Genomic DNA, 19,339 nt, shown 5'->3' on the forward strand with positions numbered 1-19,339 from the left:
AGCCGCCGTTGTTGTTTTGAACGAACAATCGCCTCTCTGTGTCGCGTCACACAAACCTAAGCCTTGCCCGTAGCTACCAGCAGCTACCAGCAGCTCCTCACAGGACGCTGATTGGTCCGTGCTCTGGCTCTGTAAACACATTACCTGAAGCCTGACGAGATGGATTTTCGTGTGATATGGGATCCCGCGATTCTTGAGTGAGAGAGCATAGTATCTTAATTACTCAAAATATAAGGTCACTAAAAAAGCAACCATATTTTCAGTTTTGGCAAACAAAAGCTGACAAAAGCCTGGTTGCCCGCCTGGCAACCACTTTTAAGAATTAATGATGAGCTCCGTCTTAGGCATTGTTTTTCTGTTATATTTTTTGTGCTTTTCTCTGTAAATATGATGATTTGCTTTTTATTTGAGGCTGAAAGTGGTCATAATGACTGCAGGAGAGCAACGTGACCTGAGCTGTGACTATTTGCTCTAACACCTCTAATGCTGCCGCAGCCTGGATCATGCCGCTCTCGCTCCTTTGAGCCATCAGATAAGGGGGTCTATCTAATTCATATTCTAATTAATATGGAGCCACACTTCCTGCTTCTCAGGGCCTTAGGGGAGGACATCATTCATCCGGCGTTATCTTGAGTCGAAAGGTTCACGTTCTCCCAGCCAACCGTTCTCTTTCACACTCTGCTCGGCTTTCTCACACTCTGTTCATCCCTTTGTCCGATCCCTTACCTGTCACTTCCTGTCATTTTACACATAATAAGAGCGCGTGGAAGATAGAAATAAAGAATCAAGGATGGTTATAATAGGTGTGCGCTTTTATATGCTGAGAGAGGCAATGTAATATAAATGCAAAGGAGAGGAATCAAGAGGAAAAAAAAGGAGACAGCGTGAATAAAACTGCTAAATAAGAAATACATATTTAGGAAGGAAGTGAAAAAACTTAAATTCTCCTTGATAAATGTATACAACTGAAAACACGGCAAAAAACAGACTTTGAGACAAGTACTACTTACTTGTGCCTTTTTACTAATATGTTTGCACTATGGAACTGTGATGCTGGAAACTTGAATTTCCCTCGGGATCAATAAAGTTACTATCTATCTACCTATCTATCTATCTATCTATCTATCTATCTATCTATCTATCTATCTATCTATCTATCTATCTATCTATCTATCTATCTATCTATGACACGAGCTGTTTAACAGAGGTATATTCTGGTATTTATTAAGCCCAATAACCTTTCACAGCTTTTACAGCTAAACAGTACACTACGAGATGTTTCTGAAAACATTAGAGGTGAGAAATAGACATTACAGTAACAAAATATTGATTCATATTTGATCAGCGCTGCCTAGTTTGACCGTTTGATCAGAGTTCGCGAGTGATTGACAGCTTCCTCCTTTGAATGAAAAGCCAATAGGAACGCTCACTCTCTCTGAAATGACCTGTGATTGGCCAAAGTCAAGCCAAAGTCAAGATTTTTTAAAGCCTGAAAACAGAGCCATGAGGAGGAGCAGAAGTCTAGTTTTCTCTCAGTACACTTGAATTACAATATGATGAAAGGTTATTATGGAATGTTTTGCCCTATGATGCCAAAAACGTTCTGCCTACTGAAGCTTTAATGCTCTGGATATTGTATAGAGCATCTTTAAGGTCAGTTGGAAATGAACAGCAGTGTCCCATATCAAAGTCGCAACTGCAGCAATTATACTGTACATAGACACAAGTGGAAAGGAACAATGAAATGGCAAAACAAGCTAGAAATTCCTGCAGCAATCCAGCATCTTCCGAATGCCATGCTCTCAGAGTACAGGAGCAACAATCAGAACATGAAATTACAGAGGTATTGCAATGATGCACCACATTGCCTGAGGCTGAGCCACTTAGCTGACACAGTTCATACACTACTGTTAAACTATACTGAGGGTGATGTGAGCAAACTCCCCTGGTGGGAATCACAAAGAAGCTTCTTTAATGAAACGCTTCTTTCAGCTGTTAAGAGCAAAGTTGTAGAGAAAAGATGCTCTGGTTTCTAACTCTCATTTGAATGCCTTCTTGGCAGATACACAGTGTGAGAGGAGAGGAGGTGATCTGAGGAGCAGTGGGAGACGCAGAGTGGCAGTGCTAATGCAAACTGACCAGAGGTGACAGGCAAACTGTGACCACACCAGAGCGGAAACACTCCTGAAGCACACATACACACACATCCTTGTAGTCTCTCCTTCAGCTTGCCTGAACGAAATAACACACACACTCTTTATTCATGCTGGCAGCGAGGTGGCTTTAGAGAGGCCACTCTTCAACAGGAGGACTCGCGGTGAAGCCTCCGTGTTGGCAGACATCCACCCTGCCCGAGTGTCCCTGAGCAAGACACTTCAGCTCTGTACACCAGGTTAACACAGCTCACATTTAACAGCTGCTGTTGTTTATGGTTAATTATACAACATTTACTGCTGATCCCGTATTGTGATTGGATGGGAAACACTCTATTAAAGCTCATAATTAAAGAATAGTACTTGTACCTGACTACTCGAGCGAGGTCTCTTTGCTTTTTTCTACACTTAATTAACCAAATTCATGGAAATTACGCTCATTAAACAGCTTTCACTGCAACAAAGAAACATCCAAAACGGATTATTTGTCTGCAGACGACATGGGATTGCCTCTGAATTTAGATTTTCTGGTAGTTATGACAACTAAATGTGCCTCTAACTTCTAACATTTCCGTCACTAGAAACCGAGTGGAATCACAGTTGGAGCTAGATGAACTTGAACACACTCAGATAAACATTCGCACTGAGCCAAAAATTAACTTTAAGATTTAACAAAGGATGCTGGAAAGATGCAAAAGGATGTTGCTTAGCAACGGGAAAAATATTTTTTTCTTGGCAGAGGACCAGAGAAAATTTATCAAAACAAACCCAAAGCTTCTGTCTCTGGCTTTGTCCCCGTGCCTACGGCCACATCACAGCAGGGCCACTATCTCATGGAGTAAATCTTCTTCTTATGTGTTTACTGTTTATTTTTCCTAATCCATTTACAATGTGACAGGAGCAGGGATACACAGAAGTGCCCGAAACACCAATTACACAGATCTGTGTGAGCTTGCTGGTGAAACTTGAGTGAAATCGCAGCTTTGTGTGGAGGGAGGTGAGTGTGAGGTCTTTACTGCAGTAACTCATTCCACAGTGATGCTGCTGGAATATATTGGAAAAATGCTGTCTTTCAGTTTTCTGTTTGGCTATAATTAAAATATCTGAGTTATAAAATCATGTGAAGAAATACTGAAAATGAGGACTAATAAGCATTTCAATAAACAATCTACAGGGTGAAAATATTCTGTATTTTATGTCAAAACTTATGCGTCTGTCACTAGGTGCATTTCTATGTCCCACATTTACTGTTTCTGCAGATGCAACACCTTCACTCTCACAGCTGTGACTGGCAGCTAGATACATCTTTTTGAAAAGCTTAAACAAAATCACTAATCAAACATGACAGGTAGTTGTTGCTGTATAACACTGTATGAGTGTTTACTTGAAAAAATAATTTATATAATGTGAGTTTGGATAATGATTTGCAAGTAACATATATAGACTGCAATGTACTGTATTCACAATTTGAATCAAGACTGCCATTCCATCAATTACATATTAATAAATATCTTTTAACATTGAAAACTGTAATATAAAGGGGTGCACGCGGGGACCATACACACAGAGCCACAGCCGCCCCGTGTATTTTGGTGGTGGTTAGTTTATAACAAAACTAGGTAATGTTATGTTTCATTTGTTAGAGACTTCTTTCATCTCAGCTGTCCAAAATGTGAAACATATTTTTATTATATGCATGGTAAACTATTGATAAAGACACAAAGGGGGGCTAATTAAAAGTGTATAAAAACGGTATTTGTATGGGACCCACCAAAGTGAGTCTTTAAGAGCTAAATTGAGACAAAATCTAACATTGCTGAAGAGGCGAAGAGAGGAGGTGCATTTCAGTCCTCCTGTTTTATGTGCATTTTCAATTTAAACGCAGACAATTTTAAAAACAAATATATATATAATATATGCTAAAAAATAGTTGGTGTATTGATTAAGGCAAAATGTGACAAAGTGGATACAGACTTCAGGCGAAATAATGAGGACATACATGAAGCATGTGACTGCAGACGAAAACATCAGATCTGTGGAGCCATGAGGAGACTGTAACCTTCCTCAAATGAATACATGAAACAAAAATAAATGCCATATTTCTATCACGTTTTCTATATTTCTTTCCCACCACTTGAGGTTTGACTGCACGCCGCTTTTTGACATCATCTCGATTTGCACAATTTTAGATGCAAATATGGCTGAGGATCGCTCCTTCCCCACTTTTATGTTTCCATATCAATTCAGTTGAACTATGCACCTCAAATGAAAGATGCAAGCTTCCATCTACAGGTGTGCTGGGATACCAATGAGCTTCCCCTAGCTGTGTGCCCATCTTTGAGTACAAAAGATACAGTTTCATAATATAGCACCTCAGGCTAGCTCTCATTTCAGGGCTTCTCCTCCTCTTGGTCCCCTGCCAGCTCTGTAAAATAACTCGAAAGCACAGAAAATCTAACCATAAAATCATAAAATCCTACTGAGATCATGTGAATGGGAGTAATCGCCTCCCAAAGCTATTTTTGAGTGCTTTCTGTCTGTTTGAAGTACGTTTCCTGAAGATTTGTTCTTTGTACATATACTCTCCACCCCGAAACGCACCACCTTCCACTCAGCCTTCCTCAGCTCACACATTCGCACATGTATGCACTTTTCATCTCTCTCTGTCTGTCTGTCTGTCTGACACACACACACTTCCTGTCTCTCTGTTTTCCTTTAGCAGCTCCTGACAGGTGGTCCTGCGGGGCCCATCTCAGTTGGCAGTAGGCTATATCTCCCACAAAAGCCTCTCCATCTGGGTCAAGTCAGAGAATAACAGGCCTCTGAGGAAGAGGCAAACACACACACACACACAAAATGCAAACACGGAGGCCGACCTGAAATTGTGTGTGTCAGTCATCTGAGCGTCATGGCGTGTGGCTGGCGAGTGCTGGTTTTATGTCACTGGCTGTACTGTATGTCGATATGTGTATGTTGAGCATTTGTGGGTCTACATGTGCAGTTGTAATAAAAAGCTGGAGCCTGGAGCAACAACGGAGTCTCTTCACAGCTCAATTATACAGGACGGCAGACGGCTTGAATTAATAGAGCTGTATTGATGCTCCACAGGACAAACTGGAGAACAGTATCAGAGAAACTGTTGCTGGACTGTTGCCAATCATTTAATGAATCATCATCATTTAATAAGAAGAAAAATGTAAGAAGAGGGAAATGTGTCCTCGACTAATATGTGAATTCTGTGGTCTTTTGCTCTTGCTGTTAGCACCCTCAAGCATTTCAAGAGAATACATATAAAGGAAATGGATAGACCCTTCTGAGTGCTTTTTAATTTTGGTTTGATTACATCTAAATTAAAAGGCAAAGTCTTTTTCAGGCTGAATGCCATTTTCTTACCGCTTTGCTTCTCGCTGTCCTTTGGGGTAAGGATTTGATTTTGCCCTTGTGGAGTCACATGACTGACATGTGAAGTCGGGTACATAATATGCAGTATTTAAGGTGGTTAAAGCCGTGCAGACACCAGAAACGGACTCTGCAATGACTTTGTGTAGTCTTAATTACATTGTCATGCTAGAATGAGACAAAGGGTGACAACAAAAGGAATTAATGAAATACGGTGTTTTATATATACTATATAAGACATATCATGAGCGAAATAAGCAGTCAACGCAAATAGCTGAGGATTTCCACCTTGGAACTGCAGTGTACCAATGACAGTCTCAAAAACACAGTGTCAGAAAGCCAGGTTTTTAAACGTCACCTAATGAACCAATCCCGTCAAATTAGCATAAGTCAGAAATTGTGAATTCTTGAACTCCCCTTAACGCCAAATTCACACCAGAGTAGTGGCGAAGTGCGACCTGCGGCGAGCTGCCATGCAATGTCTATGAAAAGCTCCCCTTTTCTCTATTTTCTCTTGTCATGTTGCACCAATTTCAAAAGTATTTGCCCCTTTCTACTGCATAGACAGCATAGTTTTATGAGAAGACTATCTTTCCAGCAGTGAAATACTTCTTTAAGTTATACATTATAATGAAATACATTACATATCCTATTTCGGGAGATGTTTATGAGTAGCTCGGATATCTCTGTACATCTTCACTTGTCAAAGCGATCAATGGCTTCAGGATTGTTTGTAGCTTTCCTGGACTACTTTACTCTTACTAGCCTCACGGGAGCTCTTTCTTTATTCATCACGAACAATCAATTCATGGAAGATGAAAACAAACTTCAGCTCTAATACTTATTCACACTTTCCGCTTTCATTTTCTCCTGTCAATGATAAAGAGGCAGTGAAAATCGATGTTGCTAATCATAGCTGCCCTCCCGGAGTAGCAGGACTCAGTGTGGTTTCTTGCTTTATTTCTGTGTCTCTCTTGAGAGATATCCCTCTGCACACGTTTATGAGCACAGACAGGTGCACAGTAATATTATATCGATACATGGACGTCAAGAAGTATCTATCTTTTAAACTATTAACATCCTAACAATCCACCCAGTTGCAGTGGGCTCAACACTCAGCTAGAGTGAAGCTACTGGTATTATATGAAACCTAATAGATTGTTACCACCACCACATATCACGTTAGCTTGTCGGAAAGAACACTAAATAATGCTCCAAAGGAAAAACTGGCATGGCCTATTTCGAAGGGGTCCCTTGACCTCTGACCTCAAGATATGTGAATGAAAACTCTGAGATGAACAGAGTGAAAAATGTAGCTTATTAGATAAAACAGATGTTGACAAACTGCATAATTTGCAGTTGAAAAGAGGTAATAAATCACAATATATCTTATCGCAATACTTAGCATATTGCAAAATGTTGAAAATCACATTAAGATCATAATATCGTGACTTAAAGCTTCAGTAGGCAGAATGTTGTTGGCATCATTGGGCAAAAAATCCATAATAACTTTTCAGCATATTGTAATTCAAGTGTTCTGAGAGAAAACTAGACTTCTGCACCTCCTCATGGCTCTGTTTTCAGGCTTTAAAAAATGGGGAGACGGGAGACTTTGGCCAATCACAGGTCATTTCAGAGAGAGAGCGTTCCTATTGAGCGTTCCTATTGGCTGTGCTCCGGCTGGTGGGCGGTGCTTGGTATTTCCTCAACAAACTTTCTAATTTTACAGCTAAACAGTACACTACAAGATGTTTCTGACAACATTTGAGGCGAGAAATAGGCATTACAGTAACAGAATATTGATTCATAATTGATCAGCACTGCCCCGTTTGACCGTTTGATCGGACTTCGCGAGTGATTGACAGCTGCTCAGAGACAGCAGGCTCCAGCTCGACTCTGATTGATTGCTTTCCTCCGGTCAGTGAAATCTTGCAGATGCCATTAGGCGCACCAGAGGACAACGGAGGACACAGAGGACACATGATTCTTTTTCAGATTACTTGTCTCATGCACCACTATCAGGATATAGTGACCGTTTTATAAAAATAATTTTCCTTAATCATATTTGCTCCAATTCTAATCGTGATAACATCGTATCATGGGGCCTCTGGTGATTCCTACCCCTAATGTTTTTACAGAGATACACATAATTTTATAAAACGCTGTCCCAGCTCTCGCTTCATTCATGTGCTTCCTCCTGACATCAAAGGTCACAACGTGAGAAGTGGTGTCCCGTACCCAGCCATCAAGTCCTGGGTGAGTCTTCATCAGCTATAAGCCAGGCTGCCAGGGCTGTAAAGCAGCGTCTGCAGTCATGCCGCAGTATCAACTCACTCAGCTGTGAAATATAGCTGACGTGATTGTGTGCAAACCACAATTACGTCTCGAGTCTCTGACAAGTGACCACAGAGCACTAGTTGTTCAGTCAACTGTGGAAAATAAACTGGTGGACCTTGCCTCTAATGCCTCTATTTGCCCAAAACACAGTCACTGCAATGTCACACACAGTTCTAAACGTTTGCTATAGAAAGAGATTGGCAGCGATGTGACAGGAGGGAAAGTGGAGCCTATTTGTGCTGCTTAACAATAGCTGACAGAAGAGCACAAGCATCATTTTGTGTGTGTGTTTGTGGCATTTAAGCATTTGGGGGAGTTATATTCTAGATTGAGTAGTATAAATAACAATGTGCCTCTTTTCTTCCTTTTCTCCATCTATTTTATTCGGCTATATAATTCTTCTATGTAAGGTTGTGTGTGTATAACAAACTAGAAACAATGAGATGTTTTGGCAGGTAGGTGACACATAATGTGTATAAATTTACCTTGTGGGTTGGAGTTGGATTCACATAATACAGTAGATTTCAGGACACAGTAATCTGTCACTCACTGTTAGTTTAATGGTTATCCTCAGTATACCCACCATATGCACTGCTGCAGCTACTGACTGCTTTAGATTTGAGTTTCTCCAAAAATACATGCAGTTTATACACTGGTAGATTTACCTCTCCTCATTAGTAGTTACTTTTGAAACAATTGTTTCAGACAGATGCAGACAAAAGCAGCATTTCTAGCCAGCATTAATTTAGTAGGGCTGGGACGATTCACCTTTCTCCCGATTCGATACTATCAGGATACTTGGGTGCCAATTCGATATATATTGCAATTTGTGAGTATTGCGATTTGATATTACGATTTATTGCGATTTAGAAAAAAAACTTTTTTAAGACTAGACCATGGGAAAAAATGTAATCATACACTTATAGGGACTTTTACTTTGGAAAATATCTATATTAATACAGTAAAAATGTTTGATTATCAGCATATATGTAGTATGTAGTCGGAGATGTCTTGAAGTCAAATATATCAGTCATTGTCAGGCATTATGTTTGTTTTTTTCCCAGCAACCCAAAAATTAAGGAATAAAGACATTTCTCTCACAAATTACTAGTATTTTCTTTTTAATTTTATAAGGGACATGCAATGCTTTATACTTCTGGTGAATACAATCCAATCAATCTTATTTCCATATATGTATTTTGTAAATACAGTTCCCTTTGTTAACACCTTATTTTGAAAACCTGACGTAGTCACACGTGTATACTTCCGCTGACTTCGCCAAGTCCGTCGCTAGCTCTCCCGCTCCGTTCTCTTTATACATCCATGGTCAGCTCCATTGGGGTCGTTTGAATGCATTTAACATAAATGTCAGTATATGGGTGCTCTACAGTTGTAGCGTCGGCTGATTTGATCAAAGAGAAGAGTGACGGCTGGCTTGACCGCACGTTATCTCAATACGGTAACGTTTCCTGTCCATGACAGAGTTAGCATGCAGCTTTAGCCGTGATGTCTAGCTCTGCTTTTCCTGCAATGTGTGAAACCCAAAGTGTTTCCAGACTTTACTGTATGTGTAGTGTTTACCACGTTGGATTTAACATGTAAGTTTTCTACTTTTTCGTTGCGGCCGACTGCAGTTTGTTTTGAGTGATGGATACGGAACGAATATGATGTCACTTTACTCAGACTACAACAATAAAAGCTGTAACATCCTTTTACCTCCGCATAGACTCAAATGACGCAAATATATTTATTCTGGCATTAAAAATCAATTTCAGAATTGAAAAAAAAAAATCACAATACATAGGTTAATAATTTTTTTTCCCATCCCTAAATGTTTTAGGGTGGAAAATGTCTGTACTTGTGCGCTTTATGTTCACGGAAAAAACACAAAGCCCCAATAATGAACATCTTTAAAATTCACACTTCTACACGTGCAGAAAATAGAAATACTGCTGCAAACTATTTTTCACATGTGCACAGCCATGTCGCCACCCACCTCTTCATTTATATTTACAGCATACTATGAACATCACCTCTGTAAATAATCTGCTGTGGGAGCATTATGATCAAAAGACAAGCAAACCGCTGAAGACTAAAAGCTGCAGCTCCTCATCATTGTGCTTCTGTTTCCCATAAGATATTCATGAATTAAAGATTTAATATGAGCCTAAGAGGGCATGCTAGTGGTGGGTGTATACTATAAACCACAGAACATGCCTTGTTTATGTTCACAAACATCCAAGCGGGATAGATTTTTAAAATACCCCTCCCTGACGCCATGTACCTTCTTACGTCTAACTCATATCTGTTTTTACACCAAGCACCACGTCCCACAGCTGTAATTTGGTTTCAGTTAGATTTCCAGAAGTCACGAAAGATTAAATTGACTGTGTGCTTTCATGTAAATAGCCAACAGAAAAAGGGCATCAAAATAATGTAGGATTAAGAAGAAGTTCAACATTGTCTGTCTGGAGCCAAAAAGCAATAAGTTAAACCACTTACAGCTCAGAAAACATACACACACACACACACACACACACACACACACACACACACACATCAGCTGGCCACAGAGCCGGGAACAGAGGCTGCTAATGGGTTACGTTCACTCCTAATTACAGGATTAATTTGTCCATTTAGGTCTGTATGAAAAATGCTTAACTACTGGAGGGCAAAACTGCGCCGGACAGACCCACTGTCTCCTCCTCTACTGGTCTGATGGACAGCCTTTTCATCATTTCATTAATTGAATGATAAAAGATGGCACTCAGATACTGTGTCCTTTTGATTTTTTGTTGTTGTAGTGTCCGACCATCAATCTTTATTCCACCAGCGTATACATATCTGTTTCCTCCTCAGTCAGAGTGCCATCTCTCTCTCTCTCTCTCTCCTCCTCCCTCTTTCATCAGCTGCAGTAATATTTATGGCCTGTCAGGGTCACAGGCTGTCACAGAGAGCACCTCATAAAGCCTTTCACCGCTGTCCTGCCGGCCCTACTGTAGTTATGTGATCGTAATGGAAAGTCTACGGTTATCATGTGGACGTGCTGTCAGTGATTTGTGTGAATCGTTAGCGAGATATTTGGAGATGTGGGGAGCATGTGTGTGTGTCCATACTGTATATGTGTGTCTTGGTTGTTAAAAAAGAGGGAAGTGTTGCCCTCATGACCATGCAGTGTGTGTGTGTGTGTGTGTGTGTGTGTGTGTGTGTGTGTGTGTGTGTGTGTGTTATAAGCGAGCAGCAGCGTGCAGTGCTAAACAGATGTGCCTCTGGACTCAGATTTATCCCCAGGAAATCTTCAGTCGTCCACATGTCACTGAAATGGTCCAGTAAATCACACTGACTCCTTCTGTATCCGATTTAAGATAAACAGACACGCATTTGTCAAATGAAGCTGCAGCGGAAGTTCAACCAGACAAACACACACAGACTCTTAATATTCCTCCACAGCCAGTTAGTTATATCCACAATCTTCCAGAAACAGTTAATAAATCTTTTTATGCCAACTCCCCAATCTTTAATAAAATCTATTTGAACTTTGATGTCATTTTTCAAGGAAATACCCAAACCATTCAGAACCTCCCTATCAAATATATATCATTTTTCTAGGCACAGTATAAAACGCCATGCAGTTAGTTGTGCATGTGTTTTAGCCCGTTAGCTACAAATTCTGTATACAAGAATATATATTCTGTGTTCAACGAAGCTATATTGCATTCACATGCTGTGTTATTAGGAAATCAAACCAAGAAGACAATAAACAAACAAACATGCTAAAAAATTAGGGCCGTCAAAATGAACGCAAAAAAAATCCAGCGGGCTGCCGTCAGGCTTGGCCGCTGTACGATCTTTCGGAGGTTGTAGCAAGCACAGTTTGAAATAGAGTGAAGATGGTGGCATCGCATGAAACTAAAAAACCTAAGAAATCCATTGGTACCAACACTACATACTAGCTTATCGCAAAGGAGGGTAAAAAATACTCGAAACATTACACTACATTTTGGCGAGGAAAAACTGTTTCAAAGTAATTTTCAAAGGGGTCCCTTGACCTCAGACCTCAAGATATGTGAATGTAAATGGGTTCTATGGGTACCCACAAGTCTCCCCTTTACAGACATGCCCACTTTATGATAATCACATGCAGTTTGGGGCAAGTCATAGTCAAGTCAGCACACTGACACACTGACAGCTGTTGTTGCCGGTTGGGCTTGAGCTTGAATTTGCCATGTTATGATTTGAGCATATTTTTATGCTAAATGCAGTGTGTATTTGCATATACTCATGTTGATAAGAGTATTAAATTCTTGACAAATCTCCCTTTAAGGTACATTTTGAACAGATAAAAAATGTGCGATTAAATATTTCAATCGATTGACAGCCCTTTAAAAAACATATTGCATTACAGATAAGTTTTCTGTATTTTTGCCTTTATCGGACAAATGACAGGAAATATGGGAAGAAATAGAAGGACACAACACACGGCAAAGGTGTTTACAAAAATGGACAAATGGGTGCCTGGAACACATGAAACTTATGTCCAACCTTTTGTCTTTTGTGTGCCCCCTCTGTAAAGCGTCCTTGGGTTTCTGAAAGGCGCTATATGAGTCCAATTTATTATTATTATTATTAACCTTACAGGATGTAGCTCAAATTTGTACTTGAGTAAATGTACTTTGTTACATTCCACCGTTGGTTTTGCTAAAGAAATCTGCTATAAATCATCTTGTTTGTCATTAGAAAAAGCTCCCCATGTTTCTTTCTAAAGCTGTGAGTTGCACTGTAAGATCCAGGCACTATTTTGGGACGCCTCACACTCACGCTTGAAGGAAAACTGTTTGCCTGTGTGCATAACTCTTTGCCTCGGGGTTGCCTTGGTGACTATACGAGCTGTTTCCTGACAAACGCTGCAGCAGTGTGAGGGTGGCAACACATTTCAAAGCTACAAAATACCCTTGTGTATGCATACTCAGAGGAAATATATTCTTAAAAATACCGTATTTCAGCAAACACTTGGAAGATTGGATTGTTATTAGACTGTCAGGACATGTACATTTGTCTTACTTACTGCCTTTTTAGTGATTAAATGTGCATAATTGTGCTTATGTACATAAATAATAGTTTTAATACATATTGATTGATTTGCCTAAAAGTAGTTGAACTTACATAGAAAGAGTATAAGATATACTGAAATCAGCTTATGCAATAAAATGTCCACCAGCTGTTTGTAGGGAAAAAGGTAATGCCTGCACATTACTCCATACCACAATATTTTTATTGACTACGATTCGATCCTGCTTGGATCTTCGTCAGATTAAAGTGTTTGAAAAAGTTGTATACCACACCAATATCTATCCATAAAGCACACCAAAAGGCAAACAAGCTCTATGATGGCATCCAAAACACCAGCTTGATAAAAACAACTACAACCAATTTACAATTTGTACATTAATGCAAAAGCCAAACTTCTAATTATCAAACATGTTATTTATAAACATTATTTCATATATCAGAAAATCCATCAACTACGTTCAAATCCCAATATGGAAAAAAGACACCCGTTGTACAACATTTTTTCATTTTTACAAGTATGTGTCAGAATATATAAATGTAACTGTATATAGAAAGAGCCATCAAAGTACAACCATCATTATGTGTTTTAGCTGTTTGTAACTGTATGTAACCCCCCTCCAGGTTCATATTTACAGCATGTGCGTGTTTATATATCGAGTAGGAGCACAGTAGATGACATTGATAGATGGCGTCAGAAATATGGAGGTGACAGAACATGATGACAGCCTCTAATCTTTGCAGATCAAACATGAGTGATTGTTTTTAGGCCTGTATGAGCAGGCAGCAGAGGGATGAGCATATCCCTCGGATCAGGCCACAGACATGCTCCGGGTCCAACCTGTCACTCACATCTTCTCATGTGGTTGAATACTGTTTGGTGCTCACATCACACCTCCTATTTTCTTTACATTGGCTTTCCATCAAGTTGAGGATTGATTTTATGGTTCTATAGTTTTCACATATAGAGCCCTGCATGATCAAGCACAACTGACCTGCTTCATCCTTATATCACCAGTAGGTCACTTAGGTCTTCTGACCAGAGCTTACTGGTTTTCCTTCACGTATGACTGCAAACTCAAGGTGATCGTGCCTTTGAGGTGGTGGCTCCGACACTGTGGAACCCTCTTCCTATAGACATTCGATCTGCGCTCTCTGTTGAGGCCTTTAAAAAACAGCTGAAGACTCACTTATTCAAACTGGCCTTTGCCTCGCCTCGTGCTGTTTAATGTTTGTATTTCAGTTAAAATATTTTATCGCTATTAATCCCATGATTGGCCATAGATAATCGCAAATTAATAATTTTTTATCTGTTGAAAATATACCGTAAAGAGAGATTTGTCAAGTATTTAAGACTCTTATCAACATGGAAGTGGGCAAATATACTTGCTTTATGCAAATGTATGTATATATTCATCATGGAAATCACTTAACACAAAACAATGACATATATTGTCCATTTAGCATAAAAAATATGCTAAAATCATAACATGGCAAACTCAAGCCCAACAGGCAACAACAGCTGTCAGTGTGTCAGTGTGCTGACTTGACTATGACTTGCCCTGAACTGCATGTGATTATCATAAAGTGCTCATGTCTGTAAAGGGGAGACTCGTGGGTACCCATAGAACCCATTTTCATTCACATATCTTGAGGTCAGAAGTCAAGAAACTCCTTTGAAAATGGCCATGCCAGTTTTTCCTCACCAAAATTTAGCGTAAGTTCGGAGCGTTATTTATCCTCCTTCTTGACAACCTAGTATGACATGGTTGGACCAAATGGATTTCTTAAGTTTTTTTAGTTTCAATTGATACCAGTATCTTCACTGTAGCTTCAAAACTGAGCCTGCAACAACCTAGAAATCGCAAATTGCATTAATGCATTAAAGACATTAGTGGCGTTAAAACACATTTTTTACTGTTTTTATGGTCTTGTGCTGGTTATAGTGCTGGTTATAGTTATGGCAATAATTAAAGTTTTCTCAAGGATTCCACGGTGTTATTGGAGCTGAAAATATGCACCTTGAAACAGAACGTACAACATTGTCTTATTTCCATTGGCTACAATGAACAAAAGAGACCAGCCCTGAGGAGAGAGGTATAGGTCGAGCACTCGCAGGCGTCGGAATAAACCTTTGTAGCTCAGCTGATTAATGCATTATAGTGGAAGGCAAGAGCAGCCACGAACTTGAATTCATTTTTTGACAATAATGCAAAGCAAAATGAAACACGCCTAGAGGATTACAGAGAGTATAGTTAAAAACATTTCCTCTAACCAGCTGGTGGGTTGGCCCTCAGTGACTGATACATTTACATTGTTTACACAATTACAGTAACCTGATTAAGACAATACTGTGAATAAGAAATGCAATTTAAACAGTAGCCACTTTCCTATTGAACAAAAAACTCACCAACACCCACTAACATCTGGCTATTGTCTTTACTGTGAAAGGTTACAATCGACATTCATTACCAGGATAAATGACTCCACGGTAGTCACAAGTATTTATCGTCTCCAGCTCCGAACAGTGATGGAAAGATGACGCCCCTTTTCCTGTGCGATACTATGTGACACACGTTGAAGTGAATATATAGTAAATCAAATCAAGAGGGATATAGGACAATTATTATAATTTATTAATGTACAAAACATACAATTATTATGCTCTCCTCAGAGCCACCAGACACCAGTCAGACAACAGTAACTTTAGCTCGCTGATTGGTGTAAAACACACTTCATTCAAACTAGACAGACACAAAATAAAACTCATCAAAACCGTCTTTGTTAGTCGTTCCGCTGTTTCAACATTCACCAACTCTGGTTTGAGTGTTTGTACAGATGTACAAAAAGAAATAACCTCCGTAACTGTTTCACGGTTTACTAACCCTTCTTCTGGTGCAGGCCTGCGTGTCCGGTTAAGTTTAGAAAACAGATCATGGTTTGTGTTCAAATAATAATGTAAAAACATAACGTAACATAATGTAACGTAACGTAACGTAACGTAACGTAACGTAACGTAACGTAACGTAACGTAACGTAACGTAACGTAACGTAACGTAACAACACAACACAACACAACACAACACAACACAACAAAACCATTATAGTTAGGTTCAGGAAAGAAAAACATGGTTGGGCTTAAAATTACTACATTTGTAGAGTGAAAATGACACTGAACGTTATGAACACGAAGTTGATTGTAACGTGACGCAAAGGACATGAACAGCGGTCTCCTGGATGAAAGCCTTGTGTTTGTTGGACCCATCCACCTCTCCTTCTGCCCGCCCTGTGCGTCGACATTCAACGTATCACTGGTTTGTAGAAACGTTCAATACTAAAAAAATGTCCTGCCGACTGGGCTGCCTCTGGGCACCACGAATGTTTGCACCAAAAGTCAATGCAAACCGTGCATTAGTTGCAAAGATATTTCAGTCTGGAACAAAGTGTTGGCTTGACGGACAGTCTGTCATACAGCCTGTGTGATAGCCTGGCTAGAACGTGTGGCTCAAAACATGTTTTTACAAAATTTGCATGATGAGTAAACCACGGTAGCAATATAACAGAAAACAGAAGCACCAGCATCTTCAGTCATTCATTTCTCTGTTTAATTAACAGGAATATAGTTCTACTGGCTATTGGAATAGCTTGATCAAAAACCCCGTCCTGTATCTTGTAGCTCAAAAGTCGCAGTCCATGCAAACATAGTCAGCGGTGCAGGGAAGCACTGTGTAACATTCAGCTACACAGCTCTGCTCCAGCACTAAAGGACAACTTGCACTCACATCCCAGTGGAAACATGAATGTGAAGTAGCTGCTCATGTTCGTCCCTCTCACTGCCTGACACCTCACAAGTGCAGTGACCGTTTCACCTCAAGACTGCTGTGCCTCTCCATTATTTAAATCTCTCCACACTACACTTCAGTCCAGAGAGGTATCAGGCCAGTCCAGTGTAAACATGGCTTTCGTTTTATGAATGAAAGCCACACAGATACAGTATATACATAAACTAAAACTGGGTCTATACTCTTAAAGGAACAGTTCAACATTTTAGGAAATTTGCAGAGATGTCTGTGCATTCCTAAAACTACAGCTACAATAGGTTGTGTTCGAAATCACTATTTACTATATACTACTACTACCCTCTGCCATTTAATTTGATTGTAAAATGTACTCCCCCAAAAGAGGTCAAAACAACAGGTCGGGGGGTCGAAACATTTATATATCCTTCTTATCTGTAATCTTAAATATTACCATATATTTCCCATATCCATGCCTGGAAGAATCTTGTAATACGATTTTAGACACCCCTAAAGTGGATCATACCATTTCTTAACCTGTTCTTGACGTTAGTTAAACGTCTGCCCATCATTGCAATGGCTCCTGTCACATGCGTCATGCAAGCCAGTGGAGATGCTAATGTAAGTAGCTACCTATCTAGCTAATCCGATACGCTTTCATTTCTTGTACAAAAGTTGTTGTGTTGTACGTGAGCTGGTGTTATGGATCTGATTTATCATCATCTACAGACTGCAGACTGCGTTAAACAAGCAAGATACTGTAAGGTTTGTCAGACTTCAGTTCTCTGAAACGTGCGTCTGCGCTGTACTCATGGGTGCAAGAGCGCCGTCAAAGAATGTATATTGTTAAGAAGTGAAAGTCAATTGTTCGTTCCATTGCAACATCAGCACCCAGCAGCAAAGCTACGCTTCCGCCATTTTGGACTGAGAGCGACTACCGGACGCCAGTAAAAAGTCTGAATAAAAAGTGCTGTACAAAAGTAAAATTGAAATTATTTCTATTCTATTGTCATATTCTACCTAAATGGCCCGTGCTGTACAATAAAATATTATAAATATAATAAACATTTTCAGACCTAGATGGCGGCAGCAGCTGTTGTAAAAAAAAACACCGTCTCTTTGCTTCGATACTCTTTGGCGTCGTCTACAGATGGATTTCTGTCAAAAGTGACAGAAGTCACATTTTTGTTCATTAAGGAGAGAAGTAGAACTCCTTCAGTAGCATACTTTTTGAAGGTAAAATGTTGTATTTTATACTTTTCATGAATTATTTGGTGCCTTTACCAGGAATAAAAATCATGGCCAGAATGCACCAAATAGCACCATTTTAAAAAATATCTAAAATTACAGGCGGGGGCCGGACGCCCCGGACGCCCCTGGGTGACTTTGCTCCTGGAAAAAGTAAAAACAAGCAAAAAGCAGCCATGTGTACTAGGTTCCCTTTACGCCCTGGAGAACAAAGTGACCTCTTCGATCATCATTATATAATTCGTACTCTTGTCTTGTGATCACCGTGAGGTTGCCAGGCAACCACCAGAGACTCCGAGAGGTGAATTAACCTGACTGTACATTAAACATATATATAGGTATGTAGAGGCATGTGTTGTTCGTACTGTACACTTTAAACTAACAACAACAGTTAAGGCTTCCTGGGACAAATACTGCAGACTATCTCCGTCCTGTTTTCCGACAGGGCAAACAAGGACTTAATGCCCTCTAACTCTCTCTCCGTCTCTCTGTCTCTCTCTGAACACACAATCCATCACAGTCACGGACAGCAGAAGACTGCAGGTAGTCGTGTCTTTCTCCTGCCTCCCAGTGATACGGAGTAAACCTGCCAGCAGTAGTTTTCTATCCAGCCTGACTGGATAGAAAACTACACGATAAGGTGGAAGAGGAAGATTTCCCTCAAACATGGACACGGTGTGTTTTCCTTCCACTAAGAACAATATATCAATTCATCTTTGATGTGGAGTTTACAAGGGAAGTTTGGGGTAGACAGAATTTCATATTCAACACGTCTTCTCTCCCCACAATAGTGCACCTGTTTTTTCCACTGTAGCATAAAAAACATCCCGTCTCCAACCATCCAAACATTGCACTCAGTGTCATACGCTGACTTGACTGCAATGTGTCGGAACCAAAGCCTGTCTCGCCTTTTCTATTTATAACTCATATCTGGCTCTCTAATACGAAACAGCTCACAATGCTGCAAACATTTTTGAATATCTCTAAATACTGACAGATCATTATAATTCGATGGAACAATTATTTCAATATTTTATACAATATTTTTTGGACTGCAACTAAAGATTATTTTTGTTATTTGATTGACAAATTAATCTTTCGTTCTATAAAAATGGCATAAAATAATAAAGATGTCCATCACAAAACCATAAAGGCATAGAAAAGAATAGAAATCCCACTCTTACACCTGTCTTTCCATTATGAATGTACAGCCAGCAGCAGGTTATCTTAGCTTAGCGTAAATACTGGAGTCTTGTCATCGCCATAAGGTTGCCAGGCAACTAGTGATGACTCGTGGAAGTCACTGCAACGGGACAAGAAATAGTCCAGCAGATAACC

General features: G+C 39.8%; 1 protein-coding gene across 2 annotated transcripts in view; it reads right to left on the minus strand.

The window, feature by feature from the left end:
* The window catches only part of fam189a1 (family with sequence similarity 189 member A1), a 137,735-nt gene that overhangs the window by 43,571 nt on the left and 74,825 nt on the right, over positions 1 to 19,339 (minus strand). The window lies entirely within an intron of this gene.

This window comes from Sebastes fasciatus, chromosome 2, assembly GCF_043250625.1.
Source record: "Sebastes fasciatus isolate fSebFas1 chromosome 2, fSebFas1.pri, whole genome shotgun sequence".
Lineage (NCBI taxonomy): Eukaryota > Metazoa > Chordata > Actinopteri > Perciformes > Sebastidae > Sebastes > Sebastes fasciatus.